General features: G+C 42.6%; 1 protein-coding gene across 2 annotated transcripts in view; it reads right to left on the reverse strand.

Moving 5' to 3' along the window:
• Window positions 1–19,811, reverse strand: part of LOC126484509 (limbic system-associated membrane protein) — a 965,824-nt gene that overhangs the window by 628,924 nt on the left and 317,089 nt on the right. The gene's annotated exons all lie outside the window — the stretch shown is intronic.

Below are 19,811 nucleotides of genomic sequence, written 5' to 3' on the forward strand. Positions count from 1 at the left end.
CATTGAATTACAAACAATTGTACACAAGTAGGATATATCTTTAAAATCAGTTTCATTTGTAGTTTAGACTGTTGCCAACAACCTGTTACCTGCAGAGGATATATAAAATGTACCCATCCCGTGTCATTTAGCCTTGATGGATAAAATACGTGGAGTAACTTTTATAAAACGGAGGCATTTTTGTAAGAGGAATGACGAAGTAATCGACAGTTGCTTTATTAACTGCTATTTACCGACGGAAAGGAAAGAAAATACGTATTTCTAACTTGGGATAAACTTTACATGTCTACTTACTTTAGTATCAAGAGTCGACGTTACATTATTTAATCTTTGCCTAACTTGCGTATTTGTCGTTCAACTCGTTTCAGATTTTGTAGCAGATACCAACTAAATTCTCCCTATTTCTGTTAAGGTTAACACACAGAGAAGAAATCAACTTCTTCTTTTTAATATCACTACGTTTTATATAATTATCGCTTTTTATTTTTGACCTTTTTCTACTGTACTTGCATTTATAAGCTTATTTTCTGTTCTCTCCTGAGTGCAGGTTTCACATCAGTATGATGTTTGCCATATGTATACTCTTGGGAACTTTTTCATCTTCCTACGTTAGTACATGATGCCAGGAGAAATCTTTTGTCGAAGCTGGTATCCTTCACTCGTAACAATACACATTTGTAACAAACTTTACAAAATTAAAGAAGAACAGCAGCAAAAGTGCTAAATTATTAATGAAACCCACAAAACTGCGGACATTCTACGTTATCAGTTTTTTTAGTTAACTGGTTTCTGGCAGAGGAGGGCATCGACAGACTGTAATCGGCTGTCATCACTAAAGAACTTGTGGCCAAGACTGAAAAAAATAACACACATGGAGAGTAAGGTGCAGGATGAGAGTAAATATCATCGTCGACAGAGAATTAGTAAAGTAATTAAAAACAAAATAAAAACCTTAAGATGTGTGTGTGTGTGTGTGCGTGTGTGTGTGTGTGTGTGTGTGTGTGTGTGTGTGTGTGTGTGTGTGTGTGTGTGCGTGCAGAGATGAGGCATAGGAGGATAACGTGAGAAAAGTATTAGGCGTAACAGAATAGCTTATAAAACCGTTTAAACTAAACTAACAATCTCCGACAAGACACCGAGGACGAAATCTGAATAAAGAAATTCATGCATTAATTTCACTTTAATAAGGGTTTTACTTTAATTTAAATTGCTTTATGGCTCTTAGGTGGTTATACAATATATACATGTCTATACTGTTTAATATATTACTTTGCTCATGTTACCCTCTCCCTTGCACTGTCAAAGATGTTATTTATGGGTGTCTGCACCTCTCTCTATATGAGACATAAAATTTTTAGAAGTTATTCAACAGTACTGTATCCTTTTTAGCGACGATTGTCAGTTATAGCTAGACGATTTCGTTGTAAACAGGGAACGAAATAAAATAATACTCTAGAGGAGCTACACTTTTTGGTGCTTTGCATTTATAATTATGAAGTTTTTCTACCAACGGAGGGACGGAAGGTAAATTGTATTAAGTAAGCCTATGAGTTGGAGCTCGCGAATGGCTACAGATTTTTAATTACATTGATGATAATCATTGCAGTTCAAATACAATTGTACAGAGTGAACGAGGTCGAAATAGAGGAAGTGAGGTCGACCGTGCAGTGTCGCTACCAGGACTGGATTTCCGTTAGTCAGTCCTCTTGCGGGCTGAACTGGATCGTGGTCCAGTAAGGGAGCAGGGTGCAAATTGCAGCCTCATTCATCAGCCGTGGAGGGGACAGCTGCTCGCCGCCTGTCTCGTTTGGCAAACATCCAGATGCGGAGGTCGTGCATCACGCCGTCTCCTTGGCGCGCTGGGCGGCGGACACGGTCGCCGCGCTCTGACGGACGGCTGCCGGTAGCTCTCACCTGCTGGCGCACGGCGGCTGCGGGCCCGACTCCTCCGCAGCCGTGATTACTCCCAGTTTACGAGCCCCTGCCTGCCTCTGCCGGCACCTGATTTGTGGCCTCCCAGTTCGACAGTAACTGCTGACGACCGCCCATCTAGGAACAGGCGCCTCCGCATCGATTCCTGATTGCCATGCGCCTCATTAACGGCGCTTCCGCTCGCTGTTCGTCTCATTGCCAACGGGAACGCCTGCCTTTCGCCATGAGTAATGTGTAATTGAGGACGCAGGTTGCAAGTGCTACTCTGAGATGAAGAGGTTAGCACAGGAAAGGAATTCGTGGCGGGCCGCATCAAACCAGTCAGTAGACTGATGACAAAAAAAAAAAAAAGTGTAATGCGGTCATAAACGAAGCTGCCATTTTGAACACCACTGTCCCTCTCTACATGTGGTTATATTGATCATACATCCTTAAAAACTGTTGGAGGGCAGGGGGGGGGGGGGACAGAGTCCAAAATACGGCAAATCGTGATAAGTGATAGTTAAAGAGAAAGTGTTCCATTTACCTTGACCACCTCGAATAACTTTTTTTTTTTTTCAGAGGCGAAATAAAAACTGTTTAGCTACTAGAGGGAGTGTTCTGACCGTAGAAAATTTCAATTTCTATTCTTGCTTTTGGGACCAAATCAAGAGTCCAGACTCCAGAGGCAAATAGCCGGCCGACATTTAGAAATAGTCCACCAGGACGTGGGCTGCCAAGTATGGCTTGTTGATCAAATAACTTAGTGTTTGACTTCCTGCCAGAGGAAGCAGCATGAATCAACTATGAAGCCTTTCCCGGCGTAATAATTGATAATATTCTTCTCGGATGTGCAGCCGGATCATAACGTCTTCATGACACAATATTTCCGCGGTCCAACTGGCCGCCATCTTCAGGTGAAAGCGCTAGTACACGATCTCGCCGGAACTGACTACTCAGCGCAAGCGGCGGCCCCTATATAGGCCGCAGAAGGCCCACAACGCGTGCGCGAGAAGGTGCCGTAACTGCCCTCAAGCGAAGTAAACATACCGCGCCGCCAGTGGTGGAAACAGGCGAAATCGAGATATCGCTATCAAAAATTAAAAAATTAAAAAGACAAGGGTTATCTTTTAAGTAAGCCTTGGAACCCGGTGTTATAAGACATTAAGAAACAACGGTCTGTGTTTCGATCGTGGTAATAAAATTTTTAAATTTTTAATTTTTGATAGCGATATCTCGATTTCGCCTGTTTCCACCACTGGCGGCGCGGTATGTTTACTTGCGCTAGAGGGCAGTTACGGCACCTTCTCGTGCACGCGTTGTGGGCCTTATGCGGCCTATACAGGGTGTTACAAAAAGGTACGGCCAAACTTTCAGGAAACATTCCTCATACACAAATAAAGAAAAGATGTTATGTTAGAGCTCATTTTAGTTTCGTCCACCTACGCTCAATGGAGTACGTTATCATGATTTCATACGTGATACTCTACCTGTGCTGCTAGAACATATGCCTTTACAAGTACGACACAACATGTGGTTCATGCACGATGGAGCTCCTGCACATTTCAGTCGAAGTGTTCGTACGCTTCTCAATAACAGATTCGGTGACCGATGGATTGGTAGAGACGGACCAATTCCTTGGCTTTCACGCTCTCCTGACCTCAACGCTCTTGACTTTCATTTATGGGGGCATTTGAAAGCTCTTGTCTACGCAACCCCGGTACCAAATGTAGAGACTATTCGTGCTCGTATTGTGGACGGCTGTGATACAATACGCCATTCTCCAGGGCTGCATCAGCGCATCAGAGATTCCATGCGACGGAGGGTGGATGCATGTATCCTCGCTAACGGAGGACATTTTGAACATTTCCTGTAACAAAGTGTTTGAAGTCACGCTGGTAAGTTGTGTTGCTGTGTGTTTCCATTCCATGATTAATGTGATTTGAAGAGAAGTAATAAAATGAGCTCTAACATGGAAAGTAAGCGTTTCGGGACACATGTCCACATAACATATTTTCTTTCTTTGTGTGTGAGGAATGTTTCCTGAAAGTTTGGCCGTACCTTTTTGTAACACCCTGTATAGGGGCCGCCGCTTGCGCTGAGAAGTCAGTTCCGGCGAGATCGTGTACCAGCACTCTCACCTGAAGATGGCGGCCAGTTGGCCCGCGGAAATATTGTGTCATGGAGACGTTATGATCCGGCTGCACACCCGAGAAGAATATTATCTATTAGCGTGAATCAAACTTGTGCAATGGAAGATGCAAACACTAGGGCGATAATACAGCAAGAGAGAGTATTAGTCACGTGCGGAAAAGACTCATGTGGAATCAAATTAAGTTGTGTGCAGCTAGAAACGAAAGTATCGTGTGGAACCGAAGGCATTCTTGCGCAAGCCGACCAATTATAAACGAGAGTGTCGTGTGGAACCATAGGCATTCTTGTGCAATCCGATCACTTAGAAATGAAAGGGTCGTGTGAAACAAATTAACTCGTGTGCACCCAAGTACATGGGAAACGAAATAAAAGGCCAGGCAGCGGAATAGCTAGAAGCAGAGATTCAGATGCAGATTCAGAGCCAGTGCCGGCAGTTTGGAGATTCCGCAGCGAGACGCCAGCAGGGCCGAGTAGGCCCATAACAGCCGATGCAGCTGATAAAGACTTCATCTACGATAAGACGGTGATAGACTCTAGTGGACACTTAGGAACTGCAGGTCAAGTAGGATTTTTAGAGTTTCATTGGAATAGTGTTAAACAGAGGCTGTCAGTCTTTATCTCAATTACTTAGAGAGATTTCAGTGCTAATCAAGAACAAGTGATTGCTTTGTACTTGTTTCTTATATGTACCGGCAATTAGCTTTGAAGTAGCAAGGCCGAATAAATAGACTAAATCTTACTAAGGGGTTTATGGTCTAACACCTCACATAAGTTACTGTGCTGTAACAAATTCTGTTGTATTTGATGTCATATTATTTGTATATTTTTCTTCTTTACTAGTCCTGTAATCTGACACCATATAATTTTACCTGTTGATTTTTATTCTTGCATATTTTCTAAGTTGTTTGAAAATAACACGCCAGTATATGTTGGCAAGATGTACAATTTTAAATTTTAAATACTCAATTAATGATTTGCAAGTGTACTTTGGTATTTTGTGGTAATCTCTTGCCAAATAAACTATTGTTAAGCCTTCACGTGGCACACGTCACATAGAGGGCGTTCCAAGACCCTGTCACACCGAGGTCTGCTATATAGGTGAATGTAAACAGCGGGTTCAGTTATTGTGATCGTTTCATAGCTGTGGTTACTGATAATAACTTGACACCAGTGCCTGTGAGTTTATTTGTACACTATAGGTATGTTCTTTCCAACAGTTGGTTTATACTCAGGTGTATTTGTGGTCTTTTGTTTCTTATTCACTGATCACTATGTGAAATTTTTAACTTCCAGCACTGAAGATGATCACTATGTGATTGAAAACCGATTTGTGATCGTTTCATAGCTTTGGTTACTGAAAATAACTTGACACCAGTGCCTACGAGTTTAATTTGTACATTACAGCACTAAAGATGATCACTATGTGATTGAAAATCGATTATGCTGTCAATAAACCATCAATATGTACATAAATTATCTGGCGGTCTGGGCAGCAAATCTGCGTTTGGTTGCTGATGATGCTTTGATGTACGGGAAAGTCTCGTCGTTGCGTGGCTGTAGGAGGATAGAAGATAACTTAGGTTAAATTTAAATTGGTGAGACGAATGGCAGTTAGGTCTAAAAGTAGAAAAATATAAACTAATACATGTCACGATATATCAGGTCAAAATGTCATGAAACACATTACGTGTTATAAAAATATTTTAGGGTGCAGACTAACAATTTTTTATCGTATTTAACGACGTGATGATGATACACACATCTCATTCGTCCCGTTGGGATATGTGAACCCTTTATAAATATTTCTGAGGCTTAATTAGGATATGTTGACTTGGATGTATGACGGCCAACGCTGATCTCCTCCTAATTTCACGTATATGATCTTTGTGCACACAGTACTCTATGGAATCGCCAATCAATATGGGAATGATCTCCGTAGATGTGTGTGCGCCACCACCATACACCCTTGGACAGGATCTAGCAACGAATCTGTTCTTAGACATGCCAGCGTAAGGGTACAAATTGCTCAACTTGTTAAAATATGTGGACTGAATTACATCGGGTGATACTGTTTAGTGGGTCTATTACAGATGCTGCACCATTAAGGACAGCGTTGTGCTATTGGTTCAGTTTGCCAAGAGTGAACCGTTAAGGGAAAGGGGGTACATGAAGGGAACAACAGACGTCTTTCTACTCGACGTAGCATTTTACCTCCTTCAGGTATGATATATTCCAGTCACGTAAACGCACAGATCACCTTTTAATGTTATTAAGCAAATATATTTTATGGATTTTCATGTGTGACGACTACGAGTTCTGAGAAAATCATGTACTCTTGTGAAGCAGGTTCTGGAATTGTTTCTTGACCAAGCAATTTATGTGTGTGTTGGTTTTGCATATGCAACGCTGTTATTGTGTAGCAGTTTTATGCTAAGAAATCTCAGTAAAAGGACTATTTGAAAATTAATGTATTCAAATACCACACGTTACGATTTGGACTTGTTATTCGTGGTTTCTGTATCAGCCCGAAATTGGTTTAGTGAAAGAATTTCTGTAGAATAGGATTTCTATTCGTTAATAACCATTCCCATTCTACAGCGCGTGAAAAGACCTTTCCGATACTTGCGTAAAACTTAGCATTTGCATAAAGAAATTGTGCTTAACCAAATGGTTAACGTAAGCTGATGTATGCTTCGGAGTGACGACGGTTCACAATGACAAACAAAACTTTGTTCCACGGTTTAGCCGCACTGCACTTGGGCTCTATTAATTAACTGCATTATAACTTGGACTTATTCTGTACACTGCGATTTTGCGGACACATGTGTACCTACTACTAAAGGGTGAATTATTGTTAATAGCACTCACTGACCGATGGTAGTATGCGAAAATACAGCAAAAACATTTATACTCACCAATCTAAATAACGTACCAAAGGCTTTGCCGCAGTGGTAACACCGGTTCCCATCAGATCACCGAAGTTAAGCGATGTCGGTCTGGGATAGCACTTGGGTGGGTAACCGTCCGCACTGCCGAGCGCTGTTAGCAAGTGGGGTGTACTCAGTCCTCAGTCCTTGTGAGGCAAACTAAGGAGCCACTTGATTCAAAAGTAGCGGTTTCCTGCCTCGTAAACTGACGTACGGGCGGAAGAGCGGTATGCTGACCACATGCCCCTTCATATCAACATCCAGTGACACATATAAGCTGAGGATGACACGGCGGTCGGACGGTCCTGTTGGGCCTTCATGGCCTGGTCGGGTGGAGTTTAGTTTAGTTTTAATCTAAATGACGATACTGTGATGTAAATAATGACACTGTGATAAAAGAAACGGAGTTTATGACGGAGAGCATTTTTGGCAAGGACTATAGGTTCCTTAGTGACTCTGTACCTGTTGTTAATCGAGGCTCAAGATTTCCATGAGTTTCTGATTTGATACGCTGCTGCGTATCAGCTACCAACTTAAGAAAGGAACTGACGTGTGTGTACCACTGAGCTCAGCAAATTGGAACCGCGCGGGATTAGCCGAGCGGTCTCAGGTGCTGCAGTCATGGACTGTGCGGCTGGTCCCGGCGGAGGTTCAAGTCCTCCCTCGGGCATGGGTGTGTATGTTTGTCCTTAGGTTCAAATGGTTCTGAGCACTATGGGACTTAACATATGAGGTCATCAGTCCCCTAGAACTTAGAACTACTTAAACCTAACTAACCTTAGCACAACACACCCATGCCCAAGGCAGGATTCGAACCTGCGACCGTAGCGGTCGTTCGGTTCCAGACTGAAGCGCCTAGAACCGCACGGCCACACCGGCCGGCTTGTCCTTAGGATAATTTAGGTTAAGTAGTGTGTAAGCTTAGGGACTGATGACTTTAGCAGTTAAATCCCATAAGATTTCACACACATTCGAACTTTTTTGAGCAAATTGGAAATTTGTGATAAGGTCGTATGGGACCAAACTGCTGAGGTCATCGGTCCCTAAGCTTTCGTACTACTTAATCTAACCTAAACTAACTTACGATAAGGACGACACACCCACCCATGCCGAGGGAGAACTCAAACCTCCGACGGGGAGGGGGGGGGCGGGGGGGGGGGGCGGCAGCCGTCCGGGCCACGACAAGACGCCTAAGACCGCGCGGCTACCCCGCGCTGCACTCAGCTCAGCAAACTACCGCATTACGCCTTACGGCGGGTGTATAATGTACCAGTCCCATATTCTTCTTGTGCTATTGTAATTGTGCGTGACACGCGAGTAGAAGATTTCTGTGAAAAAGCTCGAAGGTCCTTAATTTGCCATGTAAACACGCAATAAATGTGGAAGAAAGTAACACTTGAGTCTGAACGTCCAATCTCTGATATTTAAGGGTAGCTTATGCCATGATGTACAGCATCTTCCTAACAGATCCCCCACTGAAGTTTATTGGCCGTTTCCATGGCACTTTCAAGTTAACCAAACAAACCAATGACGTTAATTCACCTCGGCAAAAGTTCCAAATATATTAACGAATTAGAAGGTTCACTGAAATATGAGTTTTTTTACCTATTTTCACCTTGAAGAAAATTACGTTTCCATATAATTAATACAATAAGTCTTAGTTTTCTCCAAAAATGAGTGTATAAGGTTGTTACACTTTAAATCCCTATCAATATACACCGTTAGGTAGCTCAGCTTTTGTAACTGATTATAGCGACACTCTACCAAACCATATGAGGGCCTTCTCGTCGACGTACACCTATTGTTTCGACATTTATGTTGTAACTGAAGTTCAGCTTGTAGTGCTACAACGATGAAAATTAATATTACGACGATGTCAAACCTTATTTTCATGATTCAAAGAAGTATTCATGATATTAAAAATGTAATTATAATTTTCTTATTTTCATTTTTGTGCTCAGTGTATCAAAGACTTTCTAGTGCACGGAATAAATTAGCATTGTTTATACTACGAAACTATATATGACTGTTAAGGGTTAAGCATGTAATAATTCGATGTAAGACATTTGGTTGAGTCTGAATTTTGTTCTCGTACTGGTCGGTAGAGAAGGAAAAGTTCCTTAATCGATGTGAAGGTATAAAGGCTGTAAAAAGGAGAGAGAGAGAAGGTAAATACAAGTTATTCAAAACAAATATCTCTCAAGTGTAACGTCTTGTGATTTCCTATAACTAAAAATTGCAAGGTCTAATCTGAGCCTGTCCTGAATAACAGCGAAGAACATTTATGTTATCATATATTTTCTTCGTTTGATCACGGTTGTGATTCGCATGTTTCTTTTTGTTACGCGACGTGTTATGAATATTTTCATTATACGCGCAAAAGTGCACACAGCTTTAATCGAACCTGCGTCTTTCGGAAACGATGACTTTTAATCAGTACAATTACGTGAATACCGTCTAAATCGCAACCGTGATCGCAAAATTGTTTCCAGGACCAAATAATTCTTATAAAATGTGTATTCTCCAAAGCGAGCAGCATTGTACTATCGCTGACTCGCAACAATCGAAAGAGTAAAAACAGTGCTTAAATAAAATTGCCACCTTTTAATAATTATTATTATCCCATTAAATAAATAAATAGCAATTCAGTGGCTATCCAATCAATAAACAGAGAGGGCATTTCAAGCTACCACAGTATTTGCAGCAGTCACTGATCAACGGCCGGTCTTCCTGGACATCGCAATGTCTTTCTGCTATTCCTTTACTTGCATTCACTTGTCCCGCGGGTTATGTGCATTTTGTATTATCCGGAATACAGTTTGACGGTTAAAATGAATTTAGTCGGTCTGCGTAGCATGTTTATTTGGCTTCAGCTGCAGAGAGCTGCTGACGACATGAAGGTGCTCGGGTTCGAGTCCAGATACATTACACAGTTCTGATGACTCACTAACATCACAATTCTTTTCTTGTCTTCCAGTGTGCGATGACATCTACTGTAAATAATTGGCAACCAATGTTGTACAATCGCAATCAAGTTTCTGCTTCAGAAACGTAGGTGGAACGAAATGTTTCTGGGGAGAAGAAACATACTCTTTTCAGTGTTTTGGCTCAGAAACAAGTATAGATTGTCCATAATTCCTTATAATATTAACGCTGTAGATTTTAAAAAGGGAAATGACTCAACTGGAACCGCGCGACCGCTACCGTCGTAGATTCGATTCCTGCCTCGGGCATGGATGTGTGTGATGTCCTTAGGTTAGTTAGGCTTAGTTAGTTCTAAGTTCTAGGGGACTGATGACGTAAGAAGTTACGTCCCATAGTGCTCAGAGCCATTTGAACCAATTACCTCAATTGCTAGAGATACACTAATCAGCATTATAAAGGAATTCGGACTCGACATTAAAACAACATAAATAATTATGGTACTTTAACAAACACAATATCAAAAGTAAAACTTATGAGTGAACTGCCAAAATCTTTTGAAATAAAATCAGGTGTGAGATAGGGAGATGGTTTATCGCCCCTGCTTTTTAACTGCGCGTTAGAGAAGTAGTGAGAGAATGGAGAAAATCCAATACTAAGGGTGTTCAGCTAAGACAATAGATTGTCTAGCTTTTGAAGATGATACGGCATTAATTAATGACTCACTGGATAGTACCAAATAACAAATCACAGAACTACAGAAACAAGCCGACAAAATATTAGTAAAAAAATCATTTTAAAAAAGCACGTTTTAATGCTAAATATCAACGATGCCCCTCCAAATCTTAAAATCCATAAGAACACAATATCTAAAACAAACGGTTTTAAGTACCTAGGAGAATGGATAACAATCATCACTAAAGAAAATATAGTCGTAGAAAATAGAGTTAATAAAATGGAAAGGGAATTTCAAATCACAAAAATCATATATAACAAGGAACTTTGTCCTATAACACAAAACTAAACCACTACCAAACAGTGGTAAGGCCTGGAACACCGTATGCAGGAGAAACACTTAAATTAACTAGATTTTGGATTCTCGCAAATCTGGAAAAGATGAATTCTAAGGAAAATACCGCGGCCTGAAAGTAATAGTTACGTTGAATACAAATTAATATTACACAGAGCGTTCTATTTGAAAATGGGAAACTGATGTAGTGAGGACACATATATCGGCTGGACGATAACAGATTGTCTGCTTTGAGAGTGTGTCAAGTGAATTGTGATGGTAGATAAGCACACCACGATCGTAGACAATCTAACTATCCTACATCTACATCTACATACATACTCCGCAGTCCTCCATTCGGTGCCTGGTCGAGGGTACCTCGTACCTCAACTAGCATCTTCTCTCCCTGTTCCACTCCCAAACAGAACGAGGGAAAAATGACTGCCTATATGCCTCTGTACGAGCCCTAATCTCTCTTATCTTATCTTTGTGGTCTTTCCACGAAATGTAAGTTGGCGGCAGTAAAATTGTACTGCAGTCAGCCTAAAATTCTGGTTCTCTACATTTCCTCAGTAGCGATTCACGAAAAGAACGCCTCCTTTCCTCCAGAGACTCCCACCCGAGTTCCTGAAGCATTTCCGTAACACTCGCGTGATGATCAAACCTACCAGTAACAAATCTAGCAGCCCGCCTCTGAATTGCTTCTATGTCCTCCCTCAATCCGACCTGATGGGGATCCAAAATGCTCGAGCAGTACTCAAGAATAGGTCGTATTAGTGTTTTATAAGCGTTCTCCTTTACAGATAAACCACATCTTCCCAAAATTCTACCAATCAACCGAAGACGACTATCCGCCTTCCCCACAACTGCCATTACCTGCTTGTTCCACTTCATATCGCTCTGCAATGTTACGCCCAAATATTTAATCGATGTGACTGTGTCAAGCGCTACACTACTAATGGAGTATTCAAACATTACAGGATTCTTTTTCCTATTCATCTGCATTAATTTACATTTATCTATATGTAGCTGCCATTCTTTACACCAATCACAAATCCTGTCCAAGTCATCTTGCATCCTCTTACAGTCACCCAACGACGACACCTTCCCGTACACCACAGCATCATCAGCAAACAGCTGCACATTGCTATTCACCCTATCCAAAAGATCATTTATGTAGATAGAAAACAACAGCAGACCTACCACACTTCCCTGGGGCACTCCAGATGATACCTTCACCTTCCATGAACACTCACCATCGAGGACAACGTACTGGGTTCTATTACTTGAGAAGTCTTCGAGTCACTCACATACTTGGGAACCAATCCCATATGCTCGTACCTTAGTTTGCAGTGGGGCACCGAGTCGAACGCTTTCCGGAAGTCAAGGAATATGGCATCCGTCTGATACCCTTCATCCGTGGTTCGCTTGATATGTGAAAAAAGGGCCAGTTACGTTTCGCAGGAGCGATTCTTTCTAAAACCGTGCTGATGCATGGACAGCAACTTCTCTGTCTCATTGAAATTCATTATATTCGAACTGAGAATATGTTCGAGAATCCTGCAACAAACCGATGTTAAGGATATTGGTCTGTAATTTTGAGGATCCGCTCTTTTACCCTTCTTATATACAGGCGTCATCTGCGCTTTTTTCCAGTCGCTCGGGACTTTACGTTGGGCAATTGATTCGCGATAAATGCAAGCTAAGTAAGGAGCCAATGCTATAGAGTACTCTCTGTAAAACTGCATTGGAATCCTATCAGGACCTGGCGATTTATTTATTTTCAACCCATTCAGCTGCTTCACAACCCCAGGGATGTCTATCACTATGTCCTCCATACGGGATCTGTACGAGACTCAAACGGCGGTATGCTATTCTGAGCAATTTCAGAGGTTTTCTAACACAAAGGGGTGAACGGAAGACATCAGTGAATTGCGGATAGCTCAGATAGAGCGCGAACTGTGGTGTGGAGCTCTTCTCCTCAAGTTCCCATGCCATTTCCTCGAAGCCTTTGCCACTAATTAAAACGCAGCAAGCCGAACTGGTGTACGCGTAAAGGAATTGCGGCCGGCCTTTTGCACGCTCTGCGGCAGCCAGACGTCACGGGCAGAGGAGCTGGCTGCCCGCCGCCGAGGCGTCCGACCTATGCGGCCCCTGCGGCGGTGGCTCGCTAGGTATGCGGCCTGCAGTCGGCCCGTGCTTATTGCATAGCGGCGGAGAGCTCGCTAGCAATTCATAGAGACGCTCCATTAGGCGAGTTAGCCGGCTCCGCCCAGGGCGCGTACTCCGCTCTCATAGCGGATTAGTCGATTACCGTGAGCGAACCTCGTACAGGTCAACAAGCAGAGGGCAGTTGGGGAAATCTCGGCATAATATCGAATATACCGCAGTTAGAGGAACTTCCGGGGATAGTAAACAACGCGATATCGCGCCGACAGACCGATGATGCCATTAACACGGTGGAGGTAGGAGCATCAAGGAGCGATCAATAGAGAACGTCCTTAGAAAAATAAGGTGCAAGGAACTCAGGGAATTTCTACGATTATAGGGTTTATTGATGGGAATTTTGCTATTGTTAAAGGCTTCAGATATACTGGGTGAGTCAGCTGCCCGTACTTACGAGTTTTACGCAACCCGCAACGCCTTCAAAAACCACACGCGAGATTTATTTTAATATATTGCTACACGCAGACTTACAGGGTGTTTCAAAAATGACCGGTATATTTGAAACGGCAATAAAAACTAAACGAGCAGCGATAGAAATACACCGTTTGTTGCAATATGCTTGGGACAACAGTACATTTACAGGCGCACAAACTTTCGAAATTACAGTAGTTACAATTTTCAACAACAGATGGCGCTGCAAGTGATGTGAAAGATATAGAAGACAACGCAGTCTGTGGGTGCGCCATTCTGTACGTCGTCTTTCTGCTGCAAGCGTGTGCTGTTCACAATGTGCAAGTGTGCTGTAGACAACATCGTTTATTCCTTAGAACAGAGGATTTTTCTGGTGTTGGAATTCCACCGCCTAGAACACAGTGTTGTTGCAACAAGACGAAGTTTTCAACGGAGGTTTAATGTAACCAAAGGACCGAAAAGCGATACAATAAAGGATCTGTTTGAAAAATTTCAACGGACTGGGCACGTGACGGATGAACGTGCTGGAAAGGTAGGGCGACCGCGTACGGCAACCACAGAGGGCAACGTGCAGCTAGTGCAGCAGGTGATCCAACAGCGGCCTCGGGTTTCCGTTCGCCGTGTTGCAGCTGCGGTCCAAATGACGCCAACGTCCACGTATCGTCTCATGCGCCAGAGTTTACACCTCTATCCATACAAAATTCAAACGCGGCAACCCCTCAGCGCCGCTACCATTGCTGCACGAGAGACATTCGCTAACAATATAGTGCACAGGATTGATGACGGCGATATGCATGTGGGCAGCATTTGGTTTACTGACGAAGCTTATTTTTACCTGGACGGCTTCGTCAATAAACAGAACTGGCGCATATGGGGAACCGAAAAGCCCCATGTTGCAGTCCCATCGTCTCTGCATCCTCAAAAAGTACTGGTCTGGGTCGCCATTTCTTCCAAATGAATCATTGGCCCATTTTTCAGATCCGAAACGATTACTGCATCACGCTATCTGGACATTCTTCGTGAATTTGTGGCGGTACAAACTACCTTAGACGACACTGCGAACACCTCGTGGTTTTTGCAAGATGCTGCCCGGCCACATCGCACGGCCGACGTCTTTAATTTCCTGAATGAATATTTCGATGAACGTGTGATTGCTTTGGGCTATCCGAAACATACAGGAGGCGGCGTGGATTGGCCTCCCTATTCGCCAGACATGAACCCTGTGACTTCTTTCTGTGGGGACACTTGAAAGACCAGGTGTACCGCCAGAATCCAGAAACAATTGAACAGCTGAAGCAGTACATCTCATCTGCATGTGAAGCCATTCCGCCAGACACGTTGTCAAAGGTTTCGGGTAATTTCATTCAGAGACTACGCCATATTATTGCTAGCATGGTGGATATGAGGAAAATATCGTACTATAGAGTTTCCCAAACCGCAGCGCCATCTGTTGTTGAAAATTGTAACTACTGTAATTTCGAAAGTTTGTCTGCCTGAAAATGTACTGTTGTCCCAAGCATATTGCAACAAACGATGTATTTCTATCGCTGCTCGTTTAGTTTTTATTGCCGTTTCAAATATACCGGTCATTTTTGAAACACCCTGTAAAAGCCTACAGAAAAAATGGACAGGACCCTTTTGTTGTGTCGGTAGCTGGGCCGACACCGTGAAGTAGAGATGGCTGAAAATGAACTCAAGACTAAAGCAGCCGGGCGTGAAGTCTGGAACATGAGAACTTATAAATGAATAAGAAGAAAAGTATGTAGATGCTTATTACTTATCTTTTATTTAATCCTTGGAATACATCTCTTGAATACTCGTAAGCTATAGGCACTGATACAAATGGCGCCTTGCTAGTTCGTAGCCATTAACTTAGCTGATGGCTATTCTGTCTCTCGGCTAATGAGAGAGAAAGGCTTCGTACAACTGGGCGGTAGCTAGGTTCTCGTACAACTGGGCGGTAGCTAGGTTCTCGTACAACTGGGCGATAGCTAGGTTCGCGTACAACTGGGGCGAGTCCACTCTCGTATCACGAGACCTGCCTTGGTGGTGGCGCTAGGTCTGCGATCACAGTGGCGACACGCGGGTCCGACATGTACTACATGGACCGCGGCCGATTTAAGCTACCACCTAGCAAGTGTGGTGTCTGGCGGTGACACCACACCTTTTATAGGAAATTTAATGTAATTAAATCTTGTACTGGGATGCGTTTCCGCTGGAGCCCAAGAGTTTGGAGATATTCAAGAAAAACGCATTTGAATGTCACTTTCGTACGTGTTTCTTGAATAATTCGAAGACTACTGTCTCCTGGGAAAACTACCCCAGTACTATTTTAACTACATTAAATAACCTAAGAAGGTTGTACTAATATTTTTGTAGGATTAACAGTTTGCAACTACTGAGAGAGAGAATTTTAAAATCTTGCTCGTGCTGTTGGACGGTGTTGTGGATTGAACACAACACATAGGTTTTGGAGCTAAATCACTCTGTATAAAAAGGTTGAAAATATCAAATTGCATCGGAAAAGGGCATTTTGCTACGGACTTATGAGGGGATGTCCGACACTCGGGGCCTCGCGGTAGCGTTCTCGCTTCACGAGCACGGGGTCCCGGGTTGGAATCCCGGTGGGGTCTGAGATTTTCACCTGCCTCGAGATGACTGGGTGTTGTGTCGTCATCATCATCATCATTCATCCCCATTACGGTCGGAGGAAAGCAACGGCAAACCACCTCCATTAGGACCTTGCCTAGTACGGCGTTGCGGATCTCCAGCATCGTTCCCCTACGCTCTGTAAAGATGCATGGGACTTCATTTATGAGGGGATATCATAATGTTCGTAGTACGATCTGGAAATTATTACGCCAAATTGATGAAATTTTTTGTAGTTGGTCTCTCACCACATGATGTTCAAAATTCCAGTTCACTGTGACCTTTTTTTTCTGAGCTGAAAGAAGGAAAAAATTTAGGCTCTTAGTGTGAGTTCCTGCACTGAAGGGTAAAAGTGCTTGAAAAATGCGTGATGTGTGCTGTTTTTGGAAATGAATGTCCATTTTGTGACACTATTGTGATGTGGGAAAGGAATTTCCAAACTGACAGACGAGCCATGTGATAGCCGGGAAGGCAATGCTTTCAGTTTTTTGTAACTGTATTCAAGTCATCCTAACATACTACTTAGCCAAGGATCAAATCATCACTGGCAGGTACTACAGTCATTTTCTGATAACTTAAGGTGAATCCCTGATTAAAAAACGCCGCGGTATGCTCTCCGGAGGCTAATACTGCAACAGTTCGTTTATCTCAAGTTGGTCTCGACAAAACAGAGGATTGCTGGTTTTAGATCTTTCAGCATCAGCCTTATGCTCCCAATCACCCACCAAGTGACTTTTCTTGATACCAGATATGAAGAAACCTTTGCGTTGTTGGGTATTTGACGTCATCAATGAAGTGAAAGACTATTTTAAGGTACAATGTGCAGACTTCTACAACCACAGCTTTCGAAGGTCATGCAACACCGGGAATAAATCTGGATGGTGACCACTTACGGAAGAATTAACATCAAACAGTCAACATGAACTCTCTATCGTTTTCTAAAAGGTAATAACTAGAACTTTACGATACCCCTCCCGATATTGTATGGATGAAAACAAGATTGTCACGACGCATTCGACGACTTCGCTAACGCACAACCTAACCTAACCCACAACTAACGAGATATTGGTTGACCCATGATAATAATGATATCGTATTCGCCAGTTACGTAACATAGTGCCTCACTTCTAAAATAATACTATTCATGGTGTTAACTAGATCCATAGTAGTCTTTAGCATGAGCTGCTTTACTTTCTACGTTTCACTCCTTTATGTAAGCCCCAAATCTTTACATTTTCTCTGTGTTTTGTTTGAGTGGAGTATTCTGTTGAATAATAGAATGTATACATACAATACGAGTCGACCAGTGCTGGTAAGGAATATTCAAAATGTTGAAATGTGTGAGAATTCCTAAGGAACCAAACTGCTGAGGTCATCGATCCGTAGACTTACACACTACTTAAACTAACTTAAGCCAACTTACACTAAGAACAACACACACACCCTGCCCGAGGGAGGACTTGAACCTCCGGCTGGAGGGGCCGCGCAATCCGTCACATGACGCCTCAAACCGCGCGGCCACTCCGCGCGGCTGATAAGGTATCCTCATGTACACTGGCCGGCTAGGGAAAGTATTTCGGTGATTGCATGTTGTTTGCACAACTAGTGCACCGTTGCTATTTTTTATTCTCCTGGTCGTACTGTTAACAAAATTAAGAAAGCCGGCCGGAGTGACCGTGCGGTTCTAGGCGCTACAGTCTGGAGCCGAGCGACCGCTACGGTCGCAGGTTCTAATCCTGCCTCGGGCATGGATGTGTGTGATGTCCTTAGGTTAGTTAGGTTTAATTAGTTCTAAGTTCTAGGTGACTGATGACCTCAGAAGTCAAGTCGCATAGTGCTCAGAGCCATTTGAACCATTTTTTTTTTTTTAAAGAAAGGAAATATTTGCCGTTTAGCGAGACACTGAAGAACCTCAACCTGTACACTTTTGCAACGTGACTATCAACAGCCGTCAAGTAATGTACAAAATGTATGTTTGACCATCAGCTGCTTTTTTTTTCTTTAAACCCCAAATATCGCCTGGTTTCAGTCACATGCCCTCTTCACTTGTCATTTCTAGAGCATGACATGAATTCCAGTATACGGCACAGGACTTTTAGAAGCAAACATACTAATAACGGTATTCTCTCGCAGGTGTGTCATATGAAACACCGAAGCCCTTATTTGAATCATACAGCTCTGGCAAGATATAGGGAAGGTTCAAGTTTTCTCGTAGAGTACGAACAGTTCAAAAAAATGTGTGTGGAATCTTATGAGACTTAACTGTTAAGGTCATCAGTCCCTAAGCTTATACACTACTTAACCTAAATTATTCTAAGGACAAACACACACACCCATGCTCGAGGGAGGACTACGAACAGTCGTATAAGAATTTTGAACTACACGTTGCCCACAGTAACAGAGTGTAGTTCCTTGTGTCATGCGAAGTTTGAGCTGTAAACGGAGAGCAGTTTATGGATCAAGGAAGATCGCTGTTTACAACAGTTGTTAAATGCACCATGCCAGCTTTTGCACTTTGACCCACGGCCAATATGTCAACATGCATCTCAAGAAGAGTTTGCAAATACAAGAACAGAGTTAGCAAGACAACTGTGTCGAGATAAAATTTCTAATAAGCGCTTCCAGTCAGCATAAAGAATTTAGCTGATAAGATGGACAATTGTGATAGTAGGGTGCTTCTGTAATACCTTCAGTATTTATCAGTCGGGCCGGCCATAGCCACAGAGTGAGAATTACGATTAGCAGTTCCGCTAGTGCAGTACTATATGCATTATGAGCTGAAGAAGAGCGGGATGAAAGTTTGGCTCCGAACATTGCTGTGTTACTTCGTTCTAATCCTTACTGAAGATACCTCTTTCTCTTTTTATTGTAATAAACCGAAGCGAAAGCACTGCTAGAGTTGTTGCGTTTTACAACTCCTTGCAGTGTACTTCCGATGGTTCTTAAAAAAAAAAAAAACTCCGTAGCCCTCTTCGTAATTCATTGCCTCGAACAGCTTCCACTCTTCTGCATCAGTGCTATAAATCGAAACACTTCCTACGTCCCGTGCAATGAAACTAAACAGGAACTCGCAGTCTCCATACTTTATGGCAGTAATGTCTCCGAATGGGACGAAAAAAGTTTTTATTGAAGTCTCTGCGCTGCAAAAAACACTTTGCAAGTTTGAAAGAAGCTATAGTCGGCACTGAGAGGCCGAAAATCCTTTATTACCGCCTCTTGAAGAACTGACATTCAAAACGTCTCTTTTGTGGATTTTGTGCAGTTTTCTCAGTAGGCTTAAACTAATAAATTCCGTGAATAATAAGCGAAGTTACTTAAAACGATTTCAATTATGTGTTCTGTGACAGAAATTATTGAACAAATGTTTCAGGCTGAAATTTATCGCTCAATTCTGAAAGAACAAAGAGCGACCGCTACGATCGCAGGTTCGAATCCTGCCTCGGACATGGATGTGTGTGATGTCCTTAGGTTGGATAGGTTTAATTAGTTCTAAGTTCTAGGCGACTGATGACCTGAGAAGTTAAGTCGCATAGTGCTCAGAGCCATTTGAACCATTTGAATTTTGAAAGAACAAATGTGAAAGTGGCGTTGTACTCATTAGT

Source organism: Schistocerca serialis, chromosome 6 (assembly GCF_023864345.2).
Source record: "Schistocerca serialis cubense isolate TAMUIC-IGC-003099 chromosome 6, iqSchSeri2.2, whole genome shotgun sequence".
Taxonomy (NCBI): Eukaryota; Metazoa; Arthropoda; class Insecta; order Orthoptera; family Acrididae; genus Schistocerca; species Schistocerca serialis.